We start from the raw sequence: 24815 nt of genomic DNA on the forward strand, positions 1-24815 counted from the left end.
TGACAAGACAGGATTCTGCTGAATGAACCCTGACCTCCTGAAAACCAATATGACTGGCAGATTGACCTGGGGGGAAGTGATCCTATTGGCAGATTCAACTTGAATTTTGATTTATTGACATCCTTTCTTCTGGATCCCTCTGCATGTATGGTGTTATCAGAATAGTATATGTCATGTGTATGTGTGATGAGAAAAAGTCAGATAATTAAGCCATTTCTTCTCTCAGATTAAACTGAACTTTTTATTTGTGACACCAGTTCACTCTTTTCAACCTGGTATGATGCTTGCTTGTAATACATGAACTGTTTCATTGATTTCTTAAACCTTGAGGCAAATCATTCATATGACATGTAAAATGATTTGATATGATGTAGTTATAGTAGTAGTAGTAGTGAAGTTACACTATAAAGCTGCAGATGCTGCAAAGGAATTGTGCATCAAATATAAATTTAAATAATATTAAAGCTTTAGCTGGCAGTTATTTTCCTGAAATTTAAAGGCCTCCTCCACCTGTTGAATGACAATGGTCAATATTAGTTTGTTTGTCTTTTCACTCTAACCTGTTTTTGACAGTGACTGCACAGTGAGGTCCACACACCAGTGCATACACAAACAAACACAGCTCCCTAATTTTTCATTCACTGGCTGATAAGGGAGCTCTTTGGGCAATGTCCCTGTTTCTGAGATTTCTTTCATCATTCTGAGATGGGTATTCCTGTAATGTTGTAATATTTTGGTCCTAGACTTCCATCAGGCATGAAGCTCACAATAAGAAACAATAATATCTTTGTTCTATCTATCTTAAGATCCCTGAAATACAGTAGAATCAGGCAGATTAAGTGAAAACACATGTTTAATATGCAGAGGTTTTATAGTATACTATAGTATACTTATAGTATATTTCAGAAAGAACCCAGCCCCACCCACCCCCATCATCCTGTGTGACTCCCCAGTTGACTTTGTGGAGTCCTTCCGCTACCTGGGTACCATCATTACCTCACCAAGAAAGCCCAGCAGAGGATGTACTTCCTGCGGCAGCTGAGGAAGTTCAACCTGCCATAGACGATCATGGTGCACTTCTACACTGCCATCATCGAGTCCATCCTCACCTCATCTATCACCATCTGGTACGCTGCTGCCACTGCCAGGGACAAGGGTAGACTGCAGCGTATCATTCGATCCGCTGAGAAGGTGATCGGCTACAATCTGCCATCCCTCCAGGACCTGTACGCCGCTAGGACCCTGAGGCGTGCAGGTGAGATTGTGGCTGACCCCTCCCACCCCAGTCACAAACTCTTTGCACCACTCCCCTCTGGCAGGAGGATGCAGTCCATCAGGACCAAAACCTCTCGCCACAAAAACAGTTTCTTTCCATCTGCAGCTGGCCTCATTAACAAGGTCTGGATCCCCCACTGACACTGACTCTTATACCCACCCTGTATATATGCATTACATTAATGCACGTCTTCTGTACAGTCACTTATTTTTTCTTATCTTTCTTATCTTTATATATATATATATAAGTACTTTATTTTTGTGTGATTTTTGTGTGATTTGTATATTTTTGTGTGATTGTATATTTTACGCACCATTGCACCAAGACAAATTCCTCATATGTGTAAAAACCTACCTGGCAATAAATCTGATTCTGATTCTGATTCTGATTCTGAGAGAGAGAGAGAGAGAGAGAGAGAGAGAGAGAGAGAGAGAGAGAGAGAGAGAGAGATACACATACACTGGTCAGCCATAATGTTATACAGCCCCATACCAACAAACTGCAAAGACACTGTGTGTTCTGACACCTTTCTATCAGAGCCTGCATTAACTTCTTCAGTAGTTTTAGCGATAGTAGCTGGTACGGTACAGTACAGTACAGTCTGTTGGATCGGACCACGCGGGCCAGCCTTTGCTCCCCACCTACATCAGTTAGCCTTGGCCGCTCATGACCCTGTCTCCGATTCACCTCTTTTCCTTCCTTGGACCAGTTTTGTTAGATATGACCACTGCAGACGGGGAACACCCCACAAGAGCTGCAGTTTTGGAGATGCACTGACCCAGTCGTCTAGCCATCACAATTTGGCCCTCGCCAAAGACGCTCAAATCCTCACGCTGCCCATTTTTCCTGCTTCTAACACATCAACTTGAGGACAAAATGTTCACTTGCTGCCTGCCTTGCACATAATCAGTGTTCACTTCACCTGTCATAATGTTATGGCTGATCTGTGTGTATATATCTATCTATATATATAGATAGATATATATGGAAAGCGTTATATAGATATATAGATATGTAGATATGAGTATATTTTACAACCAATTTCATTGGCCTCTTAGTGATCTGTTTTGACAGTGTGGACTGTCAGGTCTCGTGGGTTAATATGCTTCACATCATATATGACTAATTCCTTTCTTATGCATGATCAAGGCTAACTAGGCTGAACTATTGTTTATTTTTCATCCTGCAACTATTTATTCAATATATGTGGGATTTTAAATGTTATATATATAATATATATATAATGTAAGGTAGCATACATGTTGACATAACATCCTAAATTGGTACATATAAAAGGCTTTGTGTTTGCATGTTGCCAATGTATGTAACAGCATTTTTAAATGTAAGCAATTACACTCTTACATGTATGTTAATGTATCACAGTCATCTTTCCAACCTTCCCTCTGTATAGTGAATCCATCTGTTTTCTGTATTTATTAGAAGGCAAGAGGCACGGCCTAACTCACAGCATGATACCTTTGATAAATAATTACATTCCTAACAGGATTTAGGAAAGTAGCTAAAAGAAATAGCTATTTTAGATAACCCTGTATCCATCTGGATACACACACACACACACACTCTCACAAACATCCACATAACATCATAAAACCAATTAGATTCACATAATGTTACAAGTGGGTGATGTTGTTTATTGTTTAGGGTAAGTATTAATGCTCTGGTCTCATTAAGAGAAAAGTGTGCAGGTTAATATATCGTGAGTTAATTCTTCATATCAGTGAGTGCTTTTTAACCAATACTGTTCAGATTTAACATTATACATTTTCAGATTCAATGGCATCTGTAATGATTATAAGAATAAAACCTCTTATATGGTCTGCTGTTCACCTCTACACATGACAAAAAACAGAACAAAACACATGAACATAAATTACACAAATAGTTGCATTTGAGGTATGAACATTAGATTTTACAAATAATCTGAAAAATTAATGACATTACATTACACAAAGCACATTTAGCATGTGATAAAAATGCAGACACATGTTTATTTTCCACAATCTTCTAAAGGGCATATATGAAAATCGAAAGAAAAAATGTATTTAGTTATTTCAACAGTAAAAAAGCAAACATGCCATGCATTTCCTTTCTGTATTTCAGAGGTTGCATAACACATTTTAAACAGCTATGCAACCATTACAGAATCCTCTGCTTTGAGTGTCCTGCCCGCAGGCTGCCAGACTGTGCAGTCCAAGAAAATTGGATGTAAAATGTGCTTTTGGACCCTCTAGCCCCATTACTGAGTTGAATCATGGGCAAGAGACTGCTTCTGATATCCAGAAGAAGTATATTTCACAATATTGTTACAAGGTGTTATATTCAGCCAAGCGAATAATAGAGTTGCTTTTGGGAACACAGTCATTTGAAATCTAAAGCAGTTTGGTCTTTGGCGAACATATTCATTACTACACCACTGGCAGTCAGTCACACCTTGGACATGATTGCTGTCTTTTGATTTCATGATACACACATCACGTTATGTGTCAAAACAGATGCAATTGAGGCACAATCTTACCTGAACAAGCAGCAAGGCCAGTCATTAGTGATACAAGCCTTGTAAATATTACAAACCATGAACATTTAATCAAATTAGTTAAAGTAAAATGCTCTTTTAAGTATCATCCCTGTTTTGTGTCCTGATTTGTTTAGCAGAAAAGTGTGAAACTCTGGACTGAAGATAATTGTTGTGATATTTCTACTTTGGTTGATATTATGGCAAAGGCCGAGAGCTGGCTTAATAAACAAATTCTGCTTCACCTGGAGCTCCTTTTAGGGAGGCAGTTTGAGAGTGGAACTGTTGAAACCACCAAACATTTTTTCATTGCTTATCTGGTATAATGTGCATCAGATGACTCTTAATCCAACAGCAAATATGCTGGCCAGGCAGATGTTAGGCTCTGAAGATGGTATGAAGTTTTGAAGAGTGTTTACTCACCAAAATCTGCATTCAGAACCACACTGATGAGACCATTTGAATTAGAAAACATCAAGGGAATGGAAGTAAGAGATAAGCCTCTCCATATTTGAAGATCCACTTGTTTATTTGACAGCTCCTGCACGGTGGATTGCGTGATTGACTACCAACTGGCAACAACATGGCAGTCTTTGTCACAAAGTTCTTAATAGCAGGAGTGATGGAGGAAATTTTAGTTCCAGGCACATTTGTGCCTTTGCTGCTTATGTGGCAGGTAGTGTATGTATTAAGGTAAATATGACCAAGCTATAATAATTTCTTTCCATTATTGTACACTTCCTCTAGCCTTGGTGTTTTTCTTAATTTAGCCCTGCTGTACAGATAATACTGTTAGTCTCTTTGCCCCCTCCTCAGTGCTTTCTAAGATCTTTATCAAGTTAACATATTTGAAAAAAAAGTCAAATACCATCTGTTAGACGCTTCAAATATGGCAGCTCTACCTTAACCATAACAACCTTTCTGCCGATATATCAAATCTTGATGTGATCTTAAATGTCAAGAGTTGACATTATTCAGCTGGAAGCAATCAATAGGTGATGTTAGTCTAAATGCATACCTTTGAATGACAAGAACAAGTGAGCTACACTTTAGCCCCTTAGTGCATCACATCACCACGGTGGAGAGGTTTTGTACAGAAACATTTTTTATCTTTTGTATCTGTGTTTCTACATTTTTTTCTCCTTGTCTCCCCTCTTGCTCCGCACATGCATTTGAAGAAAAAATGTTTTCAATTCCTTCTAATAACCAGCTTGAGTTAAGATAAACAGGAAACATTGACACACTTTGTGCTATCATAAAATCTTTCTGTGCTTTAGCTGTATCCTTTTCAGTGACATTTACCTTGACTGAGAGAGGGAGATATTTCCTCTTTTTACACTCTGCTTTTATTCTCCAAATTAAATTTGTATAACTACTGTGGACTTTTATTATAAATTTTAGCTGGGAAAACCAGGACTATTATTTGTGCTGAATGACATTCAAAAAAAGCTCTAAAAACATATAGTTGCACTTGATCTGAGCAATAATAACCCAAGAGACAGAGCTGAGAAATTAGAAAAGAGGACCAGGGGAACTGAGCTCAATTTAACCAGGAAAAATGAAGATTTAGGGACCTTCCACAGTCTTGTTGGTTGTAGAACTAATCTATGCTCTCAGATCACTGACTGTCAAAACTTCGAAAGCCATTTTGCTTGATTAAAGCAAGTAAACGAGAAAAAAATGGCTTCAAAGTGTTTTGGATGTCAAATTTGTTGAAGACTTGAAAGCCCTGCACATGAACGATATTGTGTCCTGCTAATGCCAACAACACTCATTCATTTACATAAGGGTAGGTGATCTCCTGCCCGAGAAACCTCAAAGCAGTTGTTTCGTAAAATGATATTCATGAAAAGCAGTGAAAAACAGAGTTGCACTTGATCAGAGTAATGATGACCCTGCAGGCAGAGCAGAGCAATTAAAGGAGAGTCCAGGGGAGAGATGAGAACTATTAACAGCCACAGAGGACCATCTCTCTCCCCGTTTCGCTCTTTCTCTCTCTCTCAGCCGAGCCTAGCAAAGCGATACACTGATGAAAACATTGCTGGAAATCCTGAAAAAGCACTAATTACAGAGGGGGGTTATGGGGGAGGGAAGGAGACGAAGATCCCCTGTGCTTCAGAGATATTTCCTGTCCAATTTAATATGTTGCATCAGTTATTTTTGATTTGCTGTTTCTTGCATAAAATTGTACATTTTTTACATCAAGTCACCATTCCACAGGGTTCGCTGATTGAACCCAGTCCAAGTCAAGTAAAACTACAGTGAATAGGAAACTTGGCAAGGATATGACTGTGTAGGATGTTCTCAAAATGCCTCATTGTCACTGAAATAATGACCATGGGTGCTATGTGTTCTGTGAGCTAATGTCTAATTATTATTAATCACTGAATGTCTTGCTGCGGAGAAAACACTAATTGATCATTTTATGTGGCATAAACTGTTCTTTTCTTGCTTTTCTGACAAAAGAAAGAGGAGAGAGACTGAATTGGGTATGACAAGAAGCAGACAACAAATTTTATAATGGGAAATCTTTTTGGTGCTGGTGTGATTTTCCTTTTAGTCTGGTTTGTTTCAGCTGGTAAGACCACAAATAATTGCACTGCAACTGCCTGCACAGTTGGGTCTCTGCCGCCAAGCTGCCTTTGCTGTGGTTTATGGTTTAAAGGCAACAATGGTATTATGTGACACTTTTGTATTAATTACAATACATTAAGAATACATCAAAGAAATTTACCAATTTTGTACTGATTATGTCTCACATTCTGTGGTGCTGCAAGATGAGTCACCTCAACCTTTTTTTTTTTGGTGCATACTCTGTTTGTACCCTGAACATCTAATTTGGCATTTTGTGGTTTAGATGCCAAGAAATACTTTCCATGTCAAAAACCCAGGCTAAAAATCTAATTTGTATGCCTTTGCAAACTGGGCCAATGGCTACCAGCACTTAGTTTTTTCGGAAGAATGGTTATTAGTTGCGGTTTGGAAATGACATTTACAGTAAATGCATCACTGTTTAATAATTAAACAAAATTGATGAGATGGTTCATTTCTCTTGATAAATCTTTCAAATGGCTTTGAACTCCCAGTGAGATAAGTCTGTCATTTCGGGCACTCTGCTGCAGGAAGATTACACAACACAAAAGAGTTTTAGTGGTTAGTCAAGTTAACTGAAACTAATTGGGCTTCATTTACCCACAGAAACTGAAAATGCCCTAGCAGAAAAAAACCCAAACTCTAGCTCAATTTAAGGTCACACAGGTCATGTTCTCTGCATTTTTTTTCTGGAAATTTCAGGACCAGAGCAGCGGCTTCCATTTTTTTATATTGATTTGTAAGGTGAAGTGGGTTTGCTCCTGAAAGTAAAAGATTCTTATCATGGAAATACTGACAATGATTATAGGGTTGAGTTCATCGTTGCGGGCATATACAGTTCTTGACCCGGCTAAGTTTGCACTGAAAGCCGTGACCAGGACTGCTTACAGGTGGAGAGTGACCATTCAATCTAACATACAAAGGTCTGACCTTCCACAGGTCAGTGCAGTTAGTTCAGAAAGTAACAGAGACTAATCATAAATGACCCGTGTAAGAGAGGTTACCTCAACAGGGTCAAGCATCAGCATTGTTTAAAATGTCACTGATACGTTGAGGACACATTCCTAGAGTGTCTGTATCTGTGTGCGTGAGTGTGTGTTGGCTCATGAGCAACCGTGGCAGTGGTAGAGAAGAGCTATCATGGCCTGGCCTTAAAGTCACATTTAATTGGTGTATTCCCCCAAGTAAATAAAAAAGGTGACATTTTCTCTTGGTGCCTGGACTGGAATGCTAAAAACTGATGGGCCGAGGTCCCTGAAATGTCAAGGAGGAATAATTTCCACCACATACTCTGCCAGCTTTTGTACCTTGCCCCTGCTCTGCTCTGGGAGACTCGGAAAGGTCATCTGCACATTTGACTCATTTTATGTCAACATTTGGCTAAGAATCAATGGCAGCTTTTCGTGATCAAAGATAAGTAGGCCAGTGCTAAATTTTGTCCTGTGCATGGCGCAGGGTGCTTTTGTACTTGATACAGTGATACATTAAGGCTTAGATGTCAAATTTCTACCTCCTTCTTGCATCATCCATTGCTAGGTGTTTTTCTCACACACTCTCACAAATACACACAAATACACGCACAGAGACTGAAAGCCCCCCTGGCACAGTAAACAACTTTAAGCACCCTAGAAAACAAACAGATAAAAGCACGTCTTTGACATGAAAACATGACAATTCCCCTCTAAGAGCCTCTCAGAAAAATAAAATCCTGAGAGAGAGCGAGAGAAAGGCTTTACTGACAAGAACAGACATCATTGACTAAACCCATGTTATTTATCATCTGGCATAGCTCTGTGGCCGGCTTTAGGCCAATACGTCATGAATTACCTGCTGCAACATCAAAACACTCTCATGTAACCATTCAGCCATTCTAGGCCTCAAAGCATCTTAACAGAAGCAGCATATTTGTCCATTGGCTCATAATGAAATGGTTTAAAAAACCAAGGGCAGAAATGTTCTAAGTACTCTATTTCCCTCTCTCCATTCTCTTTCTCTCTCTGTATTTAATGGCATATGAGATAATGTTCATCAAATCCAGACTGATCAGGTTTGATGCATTCATTGACAAGGATTTGCCAGCACTGTTTTTTCTCTAAAAGGGACTTAAAAATTCATAATAGAGTAGGAAAACCTCTCCCCCTAAACCCTTCCTTGTTTTAGGATTTATGACTTATGGTTATATACGCTGAACCATAAAGTGGAGGCTTTCTCAACCTTTGATGTCAGTGTTGTGGAGGTTGATAATCTGTGTGGATTGCAGCACACTTTGGTAATAGTATGTACATGCAGCACACTCAATCCCCTTACCAAATACATTTTTTTTCCACATCAAAGCTAAATAGCCAGTGTATCCCATGATGTGATAGACTCATCAACACCATTTTGACTTCATGTGAAAAGCCACTTCACAATAAAATACACTGAGTCAGATTAAAATGTAAGTGTCAATGGAAACATGAGGGGAATAAACATGAGATTAAGGGAAAAATGAGCAAAAGAAAGTGATTATCAAATTCAGTACTGGAATTGTCTCACTGTACTGTAAGCACCTTCCAGCAGGTTTAAATGTCAAATGTTTTATCCTGAACGCTGCCAAGCACTTCGATATCACAGAAAACATTTGTGGAGGATTTTAGGAAACAGACAAACAACAACATCTACAACAAAAAAAAAATGATTGGAAAACACAACCAACTCCTGACTGAGTCAAACTCCATCAGTGCTGCAAGGCAATGCAAACAAACCAATTAGAGAAGCCTTTGCGGCAGAGCTGGAAATTTAAAAGCAATAAACAATCAGGCAGATAGACAGCCCCCAAAATTAGACACACACACTAGAGGTCTATTATCTCATCTCCCAGTTAACAAGCAAGTGCTTGATTAACAAACAAGGGGCTTAACAAGCTCTGATTGTTTAACGATGGGTTACATTAGGGGGATGATTTTTAGACTGATGATTTATTCTAAACTGAAGGGGACGATCTGGATGCCATCAACGGATCACCATTAAATTTGCAGTAATGACACTTCTAACAGGTGTATTTTTGAAGATGTTGTTCTGGTCAAAATACTCACAGAAATACTGATTATGAATCCAAAATGACCTTATAGGCACTGAAATGCAGTAGTGGAATTCCATGTCACTCATAAATTGATGAGTGGTCCTTTAATTCAAGGACTAACACAACAGCAATGTTATTAGTGTTTTAAAATGCTCTTAAGATTTGTTTACATCTGTCATGTTCATGTTTATGAAAAGAGTAAAACAGACCTGCAGGCACAGAATATTTTCATTTTCCATTCCAAGTAAGGTAAACCTTTCAATTCCGTATGTGTGGGTTTTAACTTCCTCAGAGATCTAAATTATCAGGTTATGGCTGTGGGTGAAAAAAATGTCAAGGATGAAATTAATTGCAATATGTCAAACTGTCATCATTGTCTCTTTGAACTGTTGGTTCAACGCACAGAACACACTCTTGGTGGGTTTTCCTTTCATGCAGTTTTTCAGTACGTTGGAGCTTGGATATACTGCATATGGGAGACATACACCAAATGCATACACTTACACTCTCTGATCATCATAAAGTGCACTCTCCCCACTAAACAAAAGGTGTGTGACTGACATCAAGTGTTAAAGACATTAGTCATTGATGAAACTTGTACTGAAGTGTAGTTTCTGAAGCCCCTGTGTTCTTTTGTTCTGCTGTTTACCATCAAACAGATCAGTGACCATACAGAAGACCACTGGGATGAGAAAGAAAGGGATTCCTTCAGGCATTTCAACCACTCCCCCATCAATGTCAATCATTTTGAGATAGCCAAGACAAACAGCTGTATGCCATGATTAAAGGGCTCTGAGAACCTGGAGGTGACCCAGGCATTTGTTTAGCTATTGTCCCACCAGAATATGATAAGCTGTAAGATTTAAAAAGTTGAACATGTCTTAAATTCAGTTTAGAGGTCTCAATTAAAGCAAATCCTAATGCAGTAAAATTAATTTCAAACTAAAAAAAAAACTGAATGGTGTCTACATTGAGATAATAATTCTAAAGGAAACGGCCATTTTCAGCTCATTGGACCTCAACATTATGAGTTGATTGAGTGATTGCTTGATTTATTGTGCCACTCACCAGTTAATGTCAACTCAAGTGTTCTTCGTGTCATCAAAATGCCACGTCCTTTTAAGTCTGCTCATTTGCACTTGTAGATATCACTGAAATAACAATAATATGTGTTTTCCGCGCTCCCACTGCACCAGCCAAAGAGAGAATGAAAAACCAAAATGTTCTTCCCTTTCCAACAGCAAGAGATGTCATGTAATGTGACTTCTATAATATAGTCATTTAATACCTTTAGGACAGTTAGTGCTATCACAACTAGTGTCTTCTTCTCTGTCAACAAGAAAGTAAAAACAACGTTGTTGAGATAAAAATAAATTGTTTTTGTAATTTTGGTGACGATAACATGTCACACGAAAGCATCAGAAGAGGAGAAAAAAGTGACATATTGTTGGTTGTAAGAGTTATGCCTTACTGCTCTGGTGGTACAAATTCATCATGTTTGTGACAACTGGAGGATGATGTTTTTAATTGCTACAACCTTCAGTGGCACCGAAGCCTGGCCATGAGGGACCAGAGTATGTCTTTATGTGTGTGTATGTGAGAAAATCTAGAGTACGTGTATCAGAATGTGTGCATGCATGTATGTGTTTGAATGCACATTGGATCAGGATAATTGCAGAAGAGGTGTTTGTGTGTAATGTGAGTCTCCTGCTTCTTAGTTAAGGTAAAAAGATATTTTGATGTTTAATTAATAGCTACAGATATTGCACAAGTCTGGAGTATGTATATATATATGCAGTATATATTTTAGTGAGGGGAGCAGAAGGAGATTACAAAATATGTGCGTACATTATGGACATCATGCATTTTCAACTCAATACAGAGACTATACCTGCCACATTCACTACTCTTTTCTTTACTGCACAAATTTCCTCTCCACACACATTAGGGTCCCTCACTAATGAAACCCACCTCTCTCTTGCTGTGTCTTACACACACACACACACACACACACACACACACACACACACACACACACACACACACACACATGCATTGGCCCTCTTCTACTAATGAACCAAACCTCAAACATATTTGCATCTTTCTAAATTAGCTTGATTATTTCATGGTAATTAGCATAAGCGTATGGAAATTAAATTGGCTATAGTGGCGTGGTGGCTTCAAGGTGTTTTTCCATGTGATGTGTGGGTAATGGGCTGCATTTGATGATTTCTTACAAGATTTTTGTTCATCTTATGCAGTGTAAGGCGGAGGTGTTTTTAGATCCCAAAAGCTTGAAAGGACTTGCAAATCTTATCAAAACATAATTGAATAACATTCAGTATTAATTAAATACGAGCGATTGTTAAAACACACATTTCGGGATTTCACCTATAGAGGGGCTTTGGATTCAGTTTTAGCTTAGACTATGCATAAAAGAAAAAAATAACTTAACTGCACTAAAACTATCAACGTCAGTGACAGAGTTACAAGCCAATAAGGTTACAGAACAGTTCAGCCAAAAGCCTATCACAAAGAGGATGATTGACCATAGACTGAATAAAACAACTGCAGTAATTTTGTTTTAATAAATTTAGAGTTAAGAAGCTGTGTGTCCTCTTCCTTCATCCCTACCCATGATGCCCTCTGGTTCTACTCATCTACAGTAATAAGGGCCTGAAATCCCTCATACGCTAATAACCCAACCATGGATTATTAATTAATATGTTCAAAGTACTCTCTCTGATTCTAACCCCCCTGACCACCACCACGGCTAATGTGAACCCTGTGAACTTCTATTCTCTAATGTTCACAAAAGGCAGTGGTGATGAAAGGGAAATAATGATATTTATACGTTTCTTCTTTTTTTTAGGATTTAGAGTGCTCACTGGCCATGTTAAGTGGCGATGTAATTAAAGGGTATGTTTCTGAGATGTGCATATATGTACATGTTTTAATAGCGTGATGGAAATGTAATTAAGTTAATGGTGCCATCCCAGAGGTGGGCAGTCAGTGTCTTGCTCAAGGACACGTCAACAAGAACCAGAGTTTACAATGTTTTTACCCTGTTAGTGAGTTGACAATGATCTTGAATGCAAAAATAATGTTTTCTGTGGTTTTGTCTGACACTGTTTAGATGAAGAATGGGCAACTAAAAATATATCAGGAAAGCAAAGTATTCCAAAGTAAACAATAAAATAAACAGTTTCTCATAGCCAAATTTATACACACAAACCTTTTTATATCAGGCATAAAAACAACTTGTGACTGTAGGGGAAGATTACAGGCATGGTTCAAAGAAAACAAGGATGATTGTTGGTATAAAACAGGAAACTAACAGCGGTCTCTGTCCGAGTAGTTTGTTGACCCATCTATCTACCCTGACTGCCTGCCAACAAGGTTTTTCTTTCTACCACAAGAAAGTGGTGGTTAAAAGAACAATACTGACTATTGGAAGGAGGTAGGATGCACATGGCGGGCTCCTTTGTCAAAGTCACACACTTTCTATGCCCAACCATCCACCTCAAACGTTGCACAAACATCATTCTTCATAGTGAAGCCCCAACATCCAAAAATCATATTTTTGAGTGGAGGGGGACTTTAACTGTTCCCAATCCTGGATCCTAGGATCATTTCTGGCTGCAGCAAGCCACTGTATTCAGTGCAAAAGCTTTAAAAACCTGCGCCCAGCAGAGGCACAGACATGGCAAATACCTTGTTTTTATAATAGCTAGATAGATAGATTATTTATTGTCCTTTCCAGGAAATTTGTTGCCACAATCTGTAAATGATCAATGGAACATTTAGCAGCTAAAGAGCCCTCAGAGGTTGGTAGAGACCAAAAACAGAGATAAAAGGAGTCATGTTTCTCACCAGAAACATAACTAAATGATAATATTGTTGATTTTAGAAGTGTTTTAAGACATAATTATTGCTGTCACTTTTCTGGTGTCAGTTTTCAGCGTAGCAATAAAAAGCGACATTGTGTACAATGTGTGCCATAATCACGCCATCGGAACAATGTAATATAGAGGTATTCCGTACCAACAAAACAAAATTTAAGGTTGAACCAGACCTGTGAGCTGATGTTTTTTAGTCCATATTGTAATCTGATTTAATGAATCAAACAGTGTTCAGGAGCAAACTGTCACACTGCCACAATGTTATAACAAATATGTGGTCGAGAAGGTGAGAAAGCCATGGGCCACGGTGTGTATGATATTTCCACTCACATTAACAAAGAAAACCACACTTTCACCAGATTTACCCATGGGAATGTATACATTTACAGTAACATATACATGAGAATAACGCCATTCATGGCTGATTGACTCTCTCTGCCTGTCCTCCGGCTCTCTTATAAACAAGCACACACGTGCCTGCACACAGATATCACTGATATATGGTACGGTCTAGTGCTATACATTGGGGGTAATGATAACATTTATGAGCATGATGCTTTTTCACAGAGGAGTGCTGTAGGTTATTGATGAGTCTCACTGTGTACTATTACTTATAAATGAAAAGAAGGCAAAAGAGAAGAGAGAGATAGAGATGAGAGGAAGGTATGGATGTTATAGCCTCAACCCTTGAACTATATTTCATCAAAGCTCATGGCTGGAGACTTTGGTTGTCATAGACAGGCCTCACAGGGCTTCCTTAACCCAATATACTCCAGGGTTACTTTCATCAGATTTCTGATTCATTTGATAGTGAGAGACAAGCAAGCCCAATGAGAAGAGCAGTGTGGAAGGAACTTGCATGTGAGGCTTTAATAATAGAATAAACATGGAAAGCTATAGCCATAAAAAAAATCTATTCACCTGTTGAGATTTCCAAGTGGTGGCACTCCTGCACTTATAAACAAGATGAGTACATTGGAAATCTGAATAAAAACTGTGCATTGGCAGAAAAAATTCTGAACAGTTCTGATGCTTCATCTTGAAGCTTCATAAATCACTGTTGGATAGATAAGTGGAATATATATCTACACTTAAAAGTCTTGTTCCATCTAGCTTTTGAACCAAGAAAAATGTAATTAACCACAGCAAAGTCATAGCTAATTGGAAAAAAAGGGGGGGAATCATTTTTATGTATTTCATGTCAGTGTGGCTGCATATTACATGTGAAGTTAATCAGAACGACTACTTGTTAATTCACTTTGATAAAAGGAGGAGGGGAGAGATACAGTACAGTATATGGACAAGATAGCCCAAGAAAGAAGGCAAAAAAATAATAATTTAATAACCAGAAGGCAAAAGAGAGGAGAAAAAAGAGAGTGCATATACAGGATACAGTATATGAACAACAAGAAGAAAAGAGATTTTACACACATCTTGTTGACTTTTTAACCAATAAAGTTGATTAATTATCACTAAAACTGGTTGTAGCAGAAAAAGATGCTGCGTTACTGGTTGGCCTACCAATCACGCATGCTTTTGAACTCTTGGAAGTGCCCTCTCTCATTGGTGGAAACTTAAAGCTTTTGTTGTAATTCACAAATGAGTCGGACACTATTGCATGTATTGTAACAAAAAATGGCATTTTAAAATCAAAATGATAGCTGCTACAGAAAGATGAAATTTATCATAATCACTGCAGTATTAGGCTCATCTTCATTATAGTTTAAAATGATGATGAGCAGCAGATTGGTTTAAATAGATTTTCTGCTAGATTTTATGTTCCCACGCATCCCAAAGTTGTTGTGTTTCCTGCTGCAAGAAGTCACTGATCCCAGCAGTTTACCGTAAATGAGGTTGTCATGCAATGATGACAGCTTACAGTAGGCTTTTAGTATTAGAAAGTAAAGAGAAAAGTGCAAAGAAAATGCAAATATGCCGTTAATTATGCACCAGCCACCCTGGTGCATAATAAAACATACAAAAAAATAGAAAATAAACAGTTTGCAGTGCCAGTAGTATTACTAAAATGCAGTTTCCAGTCAGATTTTTGTGTTTTTGATTTGGTTTGAAAATAACCCACTGGAAATGAAAAAATAGTCCTAATTAAGTATGGCTAATTATAACATTAGCACGAACAAGAAGACATAATGAGTAGTGCAGCATTCAAGTAAGGACATGTTAAATCGAACCTTCAGCCTTATATCGGTAATAGGAATAACAAGGCTGTGCTGAACAAACCAACACACAAAAACAATTGAATGAATATGTAAAGCACAAAGATGACAGAACAAAATCAGACAGGCATGAATCAACTTCTGAAAGCAGTCTCATTAAAGGTGAGAAAATGATTGCTATGGAAGCTTGTCACACATAAACCTCAAGCCTCCTTTTATCAAATATGGCACATGTATATATATCTACATTTACATTTACATACATACACAAGTGTAGTCATTCAAAACAAAAAAAAGTTGGTTTGAAGAAATTCTGAAAATCTAAAATGCTGGTTTCACCAAATTAAAAGAAAAAGAGTTGTTTGTACTTTTTCCTTTCATTACAAATTCCTCAAAGACACGATTCTTGTTCCTTTTGACACTCAAGCAATGTTGATTCCATCTGAGAATAGTTCTTCCTTCTGTAATTATATACACTCATTTAGTCTGATTGAAAGGCCCTGCCAATATCACCTCTACACCTCATGAACAAATACATTCTCTGCTCTAAATATCCAAGGTATTTAATCACTTATTTCTATGGACCCACCTGGCAACATTTCTCAAAGCCAGAGGCTTTTAACTTCAGGAAAACCTCTCAATGCAAGATACTGTACAGTGTGAGGCAAAAATGCCATTCGGGTTTGTTCATTTTCAAAAGAGATTCAAATAAAAATTACTTTTATTCAGTGGTCAAATCAAATGCCCTTGATTTATTTACTTTATAACAGGAAAGGAGGATCATTAGGAAACTGAATCTCCTGCCAAATTAATACTCTTCTCTCCATTCAACACCAATTAAAACCCCTTTGATAAACTAATTTTTAACAACACTTTTTGGAAGAAGTGTAGTTCAAAACATCACAAAACATTCCTCTGCAACAGAGCCATACTGCCCATATTCTAAGGCCTCCAAACATGGACTTATGACTATATGCCTGGTTTCAAAAGTTCAAGAATATGAAAGGAGAAAAAAAATAAGCCCTCTTAGCGTAATTGCTCTCAGTGGGAAGTAAATAGTTATTAACGTATGGGAAGCAGCAAGCAGGGATTTCAAACTGGGAGGGAGGTGGGAGGGGAAAGTTTGAGAAAGAGGGAGGAACATGTCAGGAGAGAATGAAAGAGATGAAGGGTGAAAGAAAAGAGAAATGGGAATGGGAATGGGAGAAAAACTGAGAGAAATGGCATGAGAGAAAGCGGGCATCACTCCTGAGTGACAAAGCCGCTTGCATTTTAGGATTCTCAGCTTTAAAACAATTCTTTCATGTTCTCCCTCTTCTCCTTGCATTCTTATTTATCTGTCCCCCCCCCGCCACCCGCTCAGAGGAGTCGCTCGTAGCCCCCCCACCCCATCTCAGGCTCTCTCTTTTTTCTTTCCTTTAATTTTTTTCTTTGAATAATTTACTGCAGCAGGGGAGAGTGGAAGTGCGTTTATTTTGAGTGTGTTTGCGCTTTAAACAGAATGCTTAATGATTGCCGATGGGAGAGAGACTGCATTAATCCCATTTATGTTGAGACCTTTTAGATGTACTGACACCCATGGCAGACAGGGAGTGTGTTTGTGTGAGTCTGTGTGAGTGTCTGTTTATGTGTGTGTTTGTGTGTGTGTAGCATAGGGGCTCTTTCACCCCATGCACACAAATGATCCCCCATCACATCTGTGGGAAGAACCCCCATATCACTGTGTGTGTGTGTGTGTGTGTGTGTGTGTGTGTGTGTGTGTGTGTGTGTGTGTGTGTGTGTGTGTGGAGAGAGAGAGAGAGAGAGAGAGAGAGAGGACCAATATGCCAGTTCTGTGCATATACCTCCACCCTCGATCAAGGCGAGGCCTTTGGGGCATCCCCCTACTTACTACAGTGGATTTGAAAAACCTCCTCATGTTTTTTCTAAATATATGCATTTCATACTATTTCTGCATTCTGCAACAGCTTTGAAAACTTGCACATTTATATTTGTTTGAAGGAGGTGAATATCATTGAATATAAGAGGGTCTATTTAAAATGTTTTTCTTAGTGTTTTGCTTTAGGCTCGGGCAAAAGCGAGAAGTCAAAGATTGCTCAAAAGCAATAACAATACTGAAAAAAATCTTCCAATGACCATTTGATTTCTGGATATTCCTAAATATATAATTGTGGTTTTCAGATTGCTTTATATTAATATTGTACATTCACTAGACAAATATGTTGTCCTTCCAGTGCTTGAGATGATTTGATTTAAATGACTTAATCGCTATCTATTAATGAATGAAAGACAAAAATCTATAAAGTGATTAGCACTTTCAGCCTTTTTTTAGACACTTATTGGCCTGTTTTAAGTAAACTATACATTTGATTTCCAGTGAAACGTAATTTGGATGGTCTCTCATCTTGGATTTCACATAGTGTCGTCACTTGTTAACTACTTGCAACACTGAAGTAGTTTTGCTAACTTGATAACACTGCACTACATAGTGTTTTGATGCTAAACAATATCCTGTATCTTGATTAAAAAAACTTGCCACTGAAAGCATCACTTAGTTAATTTATTAGTGCATCTAAAGTCCTGTCTTTTTCATATTTCATATATTCACCTTGACAGTTGAAAGTTTAATCTCGCCCATTAATCCTCTTCTGTCTGCTGGAGCACTTTACAAAAACTATTTCGGAGCTCTGCTCACCAGCAGCACTCGCATGAAGGTCTCTGGCAGTGCTCTTTGAATTTACTTAATATTTAGTCTCATTCAGTGTTTGCCTTCAGTATTGCTTGATACGTTTCTGAGCATATGGCACATTCCTCTGCAGGTCAGCATATGGCAGCACAGAATTTAGATTTAGTTTAGATTCAAAAATGAAAGGGAAAAAAAGAAGGAAGAAAACATCCCCTGTCCCCCTCCCCTCCCTGTTCTGCTCCCCCCTCCTCCTCTCCCCTCCTCTCCATCCATCTGTCGTTTCCCATAGACTCTGTGAAAGTGAAAACAGAGGGAGAGAAAAAAATAAGTGAAACATCTGATGAAACCCGTGATGGTGTGCTGGAGCTGATAGCACTGCAGTGTGGCCACTTTGTATGTGCGTATGACCGTATGCATGTGTGCACACTTCTGTTGATGTGAGGCTGTGTGTTTTGTGTACACGCACACATGTGTGAGAAAGAATATAATTAGTCCACTTTAGGATTCAGGAGAAGCAGTAATGTAATTTCTTCCAGCTTTTAACATAGTGTGCATCATTATTTGTCACAAAGCTTTGTGTTGAGGTTTTAATAAATTGTAAAGTGTGGCACTATGTATATTTTCAATAAGGATATATTTAATAATAATAATAATAATAATAATAATGTTTCACATAGGTAAATTAAACTCTTATGCAACACTGCACAATGCAGTGCAGATGGATTGACCTCCCATAGTGCACTGCACAGTCAGTGTTAGAGTTGATAACATGAAGAGAATATTGGTATCATGAAGAAGAAGGCTGCAGGAATCCTTACTGACAGACATTTTAACAAACTGTGTTGTAGTTTTATTGATTACTTTTACTTTTTTAAAAAAAGTTTAATGCAGTATGTACGTGAGAGAGTGGGAGGTAGTTTTATTATTATTATTATTATTATTGTTTAGTATTTCTTATTTTCAATGTTATCAATGTTATCAATCACTAGTTCTTATTATTTGTTTCACTCTGATCAAATCTTCATTATAATTGATTGAATAGAGAGAACGGAAAGATGAACATTTTTAATTATTTAGTTATGATAACAGATACACAATCCTGGTGACTCAATAATGTATGCAGTAAAGTAAGTAATTATTAACATGGTGGTTTTGTTAAGGGCCAATACATAATTCAACTGACAATTTCAGTAAAGAAAGTTTTAATAAAGTAGTTGTAAAGTTAATAAAGCTTTACAATTTAAAGTGTGTGGCTCTGATACAAGGACCAACGATAAACATTTGCTTACATGTTAAATCCGGACTGCATGTTCAGATTTTTTAATACATTAAGCAACATTCATCAAGTTCTTTTGTGATTAACTCTTGCACACACGAGTTAAGTGTAATGCACAATGTTTGCAAGTTTTTCTTCTAATCCAATATTACCACTTCTGGCTTCAGACCCCTATTTCAGGAAAATTGCAAATTACTTTAGGATTGCTGTTATGCAGATTAAGTTAGGCTCATAATGTCATGATTGCAGACATTACTTTTACATACACATCATATATGTTCTTTTCTTTTACACCCTGACACCCTACGCTGATTACTCATACTCAGTCTGAGGAATGATTATTTTAAATAGCCTAGATGCCTGTGTGTGTGTGTGTGTGTGTGTGTGTGTGTGTGTGTGTGTGTGTGTGCTTTGAAATCAACTTTATGCTAATCCTGTTCCACGCCTTGACAGTCTTAGTGAGGAGAGACATTAGCATAACTAGCTAGTGCCGTGAACAACAGGGGGTCTGTGAGGTTCACACACAGTACGTAGGTGTGTGTGTCGTTATGTTTGAGGTGTGTACGTGAGAGAAAAGAGCTTTAAAGAGACAGAATGTCAGTCTTCTCCCTCGTTTGCTCTTTCGTACTGTCTTAGTTAGAAGTAGGGCCTCTGCCTGCTGGTTGAGTCTCATTTACACCTACAGAGGTGTGGAATCTGGGAGACTGCCACACACACATATACACACAGGAGACCTTTTCTCAACCATAAAGCATATGGCTGAGAGAAGGTGCCTGACTTGTGACTAGAACTGACATCAAGTCACAGAAAAAGGTTAATCCTTTATTATCTCTCAACTATCCTTGGTGTTTAGAAAATGGAAACAAGAGAGTGGAACGAGAGACAGACAGATGGATTGATATATATATATATATATATATATATATAGATAGATAGATAGATAGATAGATAGATAGATAGACACCAAAAGTGGATATTTATTTCTCACTTTCTTTTTTTTTCCCTCCATCTGACTGTCCTTCCGTTTCTCCAATTTCCTATTTACTCTTGCCTGTTTGTTTATAACATGAAGCCTAACTCCCAGCAGGACACTTGAGGCGGCAGAGCTGACACACACACACACACACACACACACACACACACACACACACACACACACACACATGCACACACACACACACACACACACACACACACACACACACACACACACACACACACACACACACACACAAAGACCTCATAGCTGCTGCTGGCACCACGCCATCCTGTCTGGGTCTGTCTATGTGTAAGGGGTGAGCTGTCTGCCCTCATCAGTGCCAACATGTCGCCTATATGTACGCTGCTCCAGGGGGACCTGTGTGTGTGTGTGTGTGTGTGTGTGTGTGTCCGTCTGTTCAGTTCTTTACCGAAAGGATACCCAGTGACCATGTGGGGACAACAACAAAGCTCATTACGCTGGTGACCCCAATCCAATTTAATATGTGTACCCACATTTTATGGGCATGCATACACACACAGAAACACACACAGGATAAATATATAGGCATTTCCACACATTCAAGTGGATGCACCAACAAGAGCACACATTATTATGTTGAGCAAAATGCTGCAATATATGTACAGCGAGTCTTAAATGACTGCTCACTGTATGAACTGTGCATTCAAAGAAATGTTAGACTGCATTTGAATTGCTCTAAACGCCATGCTAATGTTCTTTCGTTCATGATGAGAAGAAAACAGTAATAAACAAAAGCACTGAAAACACTACATATATTCACATGTATCCTGACCTGAGACATTTCAAACAGAATGATATTCCTGTTACAAGGCTAGAAGCGATGCATATGTTCATGAATAAACTGCACAAACAGTGCGGTAAACATCAAGTTTCAACTTTGTAAATACACTGTATTTATAACCAATATAGAAGTACTTCCAAGTTATACTGGCCCTGCACCGCTTACACGTACAATAGGACAGTTTCATAAAATATGTATTTATGAGACCATAAGCATAAACATCTTTCATGACTACAAGTAGTGACCTTCAACTGGATGTTTGACTTCTCATAATGACATTTAACCAAACAGAAATCTCCCAGTGGAAACAAATTTTCATTGGATGTCCCTGTGGAACAATAAAGTCAAAGGTCCAGTTGCATTTCTCACTGGGGAAATTTGATCTTAAATATTTTTAAATTAAAGCAAATCTCTCACAAAGCTGGATTCAAACTGGAAGCAGATTGGAGTCAGTTAAATACTTTTTGAGATTTTAAACCTGAAAATGAATATATACATGTTTAACTTACATCTATGATTTCAAAGGTAAGCTGCACATTGCTGTTGTGCTAATAATAATAATGTCGATAAATCATCTTCTCAGGGTTGCCATATATCAAGATTACCTACAGACCCTGAAACTGCAAAAGATCCAGTGTGCTCTTCAAACGCCCAGTTAGTGGTCATGACAGCTTTCAATTATGGGGCCTTGAATGCTGCTTCTCCTCCTAACAAGGTGGTATCAGAACTAGGTCTCAATTGTCACATCAGGGTTAACTTTTTGGTTTAAGTCAGCAGTTTTTTTTCTGGACTGAAGAGGACCTGGGATTATTAAAAACATTAATGTTTCTTTTATTGTGTTCAAGTCTTTTTTAAGTCTTTTTTTTTTCAAAAGCCACATGCTGTCTAACTCCAAAGCCCTATAGTGGTAATTGCCCTTCGCCCTTATCATGACTGGCATTTGCACATAGTACTGACACATTGGTCCTTGCTGGCATTTACTGATGAGGCAGAAGGGCAGTGTCATACACACTCATGCATCCGGGCATAGACTGACACACGGGAGTATTGCAACTCACACACAGGTTCTCACGAAAAGGTAGATTACAGCACGCATACATACAAATATCTTTGTGGTTCTTGTGTCTGTGTGTGTGTGTGTGTGTGTGTGTGAATACAAGAGATGGGGTCTTCTTGTCCCTGAGGCAGCAGTGCTGGTAACTGTCAGTGTCGGCAGTGAGCGCACTCAGTAGGCCCCCTGGGCCAAGGAACACTGATCTTTATGTCAGCTCAAAGAATTGGAATCACCCTTTTTTTCTGTCAGCCATTGTGTGTGTGCATGTGTGTGTGTGCATGGCAAAAGCAATGAGGAGACAAGAGGACTCAGCCTTGCTTTGAACTCTGTCACTTTGTTATAAGTCACTGCTTCGTGCTGTCTGTTTCCTTGCTCCGTTTGAGCTCTTGCGATCTCTGCTTCTCACAGCAGTTTTCTCTTTATATGTTTATCTGGTTTCCTCACTCCAACTGTCTTCTTTCTATAACAATGAATTCCAGGGTTATCATCATGCAGGAAGACTACTTGTTGGGTAAAACAATACACCAAAAGGCACATTTCATATTCTTTAATTACAGCAATAGGCAGCAGATGTTCCTACAGACAGACATTTCTTCCTCAAGGTCTATGCATGTGGTCTTGTTACAATCAGAAGCTCTAATCGCCATTAAATGGTGTCTGATCTCAAAACACAAGGGAAGGATTCAAGCTTTGCAGCTCCTTCCACTTCCCAGGCATCAGCTCCTTGTGATCCTGACTCTGGATGGGGTTGAAACACACATACTGCCTTCGGTGCTGTCAATCAACTGACCGCAACATCAAAAGAATGGGGAAAAAGATTACATGCATGTGTTCTGTTTGGAAGAACTGTCTATATCATCCCATACCATCCATCCACCCACCCACCCATCCATCCATCTATCTGATCTACCTACCCACCAAATAATGGGACTGTTTCCCTGCTACAGCCCATTACCCTCTGGTCATTTAGTGGGAACTGTTTAGTTCTCCTCCAGTGAATACAGTGACAGTTTTCTTTCATTATTCATCAAAGCGTGTTCTCATGCCACTAAGGCGTGAACTCTGACTTCATGGACCTGACCTTAAACCCACCAACTCCAACATGTCGCTGATGTAAGGGATGTCAATATTCAGTCTTCACTAAGGCACTCAATAATCAACATTCAGCCATTAACCAAGCAATTTAAAGCCACATTGGGCAAAATAAGAAGGGCCAGTTTTATTCTGATCAATGCTTTTATTTTTAATTGCAACATCTTTGAGTCATTTTTAGCATGTTGCTGGGTGGAGGTTAAAGCTGACATTTATAACAGTTGTTAACTGTTAATCTATATTTGAAAGTAACCACAACCATCTCATATTTTCAGCTATATAGATGCTGTTTTACTATTTATTTTTGTAATCTGTTTTGTAAAACCTAATTTGCTCACACTGATCAATAATGTTGGATCTCACTGCATGCTGCATTTTAAAGTGTTAAAGATGTGTTAATAGGAACAAATGTCGGTTCAGCATGAGGAATGTTCCAGACTACATGCGGTTCTAAAAGGTAGAGCAAAATGTGTCAGAATCGTTTGCACACTCACCCTCTAAAAACTGTATAAAAGGAGATTTTCATTCAGCGGTATAATAATGTTTATAATTTAATGAAAGAGATGAGACACAAGTTCTGAGGTAGATTTTAAAATTAAGAGAACATTCCTTTTTTTTTATCTGATTTTGCTCTGTAACAAACCTCTTACACAGCCAACATCATTGTTAACCCCCCCCCCCCAAAAAAAGACTCTCTGTCATTACCAACACATGCAGAAATGTCAATTAACAGCACTGTCCTTCATTTGAATATTTCTGATTATTATGCAGCTCCTGCTCTTACATATTCAAAACGGGGTTCTCAATCCAATTAAATGGGCAATGTGCTGTAAAGGCGTAGGCAAACATGATTGAAGGCAGAGCTTAGGATGACAAACAAGAGCAATCTGAGGGAGATGGAAAACCGCTTGCTGCGAAGTTAATGGAAGACTGTGTGATGATCACTGATGGAGCAATGGGTGGAGATGTGTGTGTGTGTGTATGTGTGTGTGTGTGTGTGTGTGTGTGTGTGTGTGTGTGTGAGAGAGAGAGACACAGAGAGAGATAAAAAGACTAAAAGGGAAGTGTGAGTATAGGGGCATAAGAGAGCAATACGGAATACTGGCTGTAAGTCATAAAAAGAAAGTCTTAGATCATGTTTGTGCAAAGGAATATGCTTGCAGAATTACGTCCATATGCATGTGTATCAATCTGCCCTCTGCTTGTACAACATTTAATGTCACTGCTCTGTGCGCAGAGAACACATTTAATAAACAATTTTAATTAAGGTTATGTTATCCAAAGAAAATGTTACTTGAAGAGAATCTTTAATTGGCTTTAAAAGAGTAAAAAGTCATAGGTGCCTTTTACTCCTTTAGTCAAGAATG

This window comes from Dicentrarchus labrax, unplaced genomic scaffold (genome assembly GCF_905237075.1).
Source record: "Dicentrarchus labrax unplaced genomic scaffold, dlabrax2021, whole genome shotgun sequence".
Taxonomy (NCBI): Eukaryota; Metazoa; Chordata; class Actinopteri; family Moronidae; genus Dicentrarchus; species Dicentrarchus labrax.